Consider the following 1,264-nt stretch of genomic DNA (forward strand, 5'->3'; position numbering starts at 1 on the left):
CGCCAGAACCCACCAGCCCTCCTCTTTCTCCTCAGTCCAGCATTGGCAGCAGACAAACCACCACGTCTCACCCACCAGCCACCGCCACTCTGAGGAAGGGAAGAACAGCCAGTCAAGCCCTAGCCAGTGTGGTGTAGTGACTAAGAGCGGTGGTTTGGAGTGGTGGAGTCTGATCTGAAGAACCGGGTTTAATTCCCCACTCATCCCAATGAGCGGTGGAGGCTAATCTGTTGGACTAGATTTGTTTCCCCACTCCTACACTGAAGCCAGCTGGGTGACCTTGGGCTAGTCACAGCTCTCTCAGCCTCACCTGCCTCACAGTGTGTCTGTTATAGGGAGGGGAAGGGAAGGCGATTGTAAGCTGGTTTGATTCTCCCTTAAGTGGTAGAGAAGCTCAGCATATAAAGACCAACTCTTCTTCTAGCCAGCATGCCATCACCCGTAGCCCCACCTGCCACCAAACAGCTGATGGGTGGAAGAGCGACAGCAGGGCGAGGACAGCATGTCACTTAACTTGGGTGAGGAGAATTCTGAGGGAAGCTCACACACTAAGGGCCTCTTATGGACGTCAGTATAAATCTAGGAGCTGAGGCTGAGGAGAGCCACAGGTTGTTGAGGCTGTGACTACCTAGCATCCTGGTATCCATTGAGGGAGAGTCGAGCTGAGACTCCCCCTTGGATTGGTCTGAGGTTGAGGAAGCTCCCATGACCCTTGCTGCCAAGGAGAATGCTTCTAAGTTAAGGGCGGGTCCAGCGCCTGACAACATTCAACCCCAAAGCTACAAATTATTTGTGCTAAGGGCTTTACATAAAAGCATAAGGGATAGGATTGCACCCTGTAGGCACCATACTCTAGGTCCCACGCTGATGTCAACTGGTCTCCCACAGCAGCCATTTTAGTCCAATCTGTGAGGAATGGTTTGGACCATTCAACCCAAAGCAACAGAGGATTTCTCTTTCATTAATGCCAGAGAAAACATTAACCTTAAGAGCCACTTTTTGCAACAGAAGAAAGAAATCCCCTCCCTTTTGATAGCAGAAATAAGAACCTTTCATCCTTTACTCAATGCAAGGCACCTTTTATGCTTAATCAGGGTTCTAAAAACATGTTTCAATGAAATAAGGTCCAACAAATGAGCCTGTAGGTTAGTGTGTTTAAACTGATGAAGTTTAGAGCTGATTCTTCTTACAAATTCTCTACTCAATCATCAAACCAGGTATTTCTTCACTATGACCTAGAAGGCACTATCAGTTTTGTACAAAC

The sequence above is a fragment of the Euleptes europaea genome, chromosome 1 (genome assembly GCF_029931775.1).
Source record: "Euleptes europaea isolate rEulEur1 chromosome 1, rEulEur1.hap1, whole genome shotgun sequence".
Classification (NCBI taxonomy): domain Eukaryota; kingdom Metazoa; phylum Chordata; class Lepidosauria; order Squamata; family Sphaerodactylidae; genus Euleptes; species Euleptes europaea.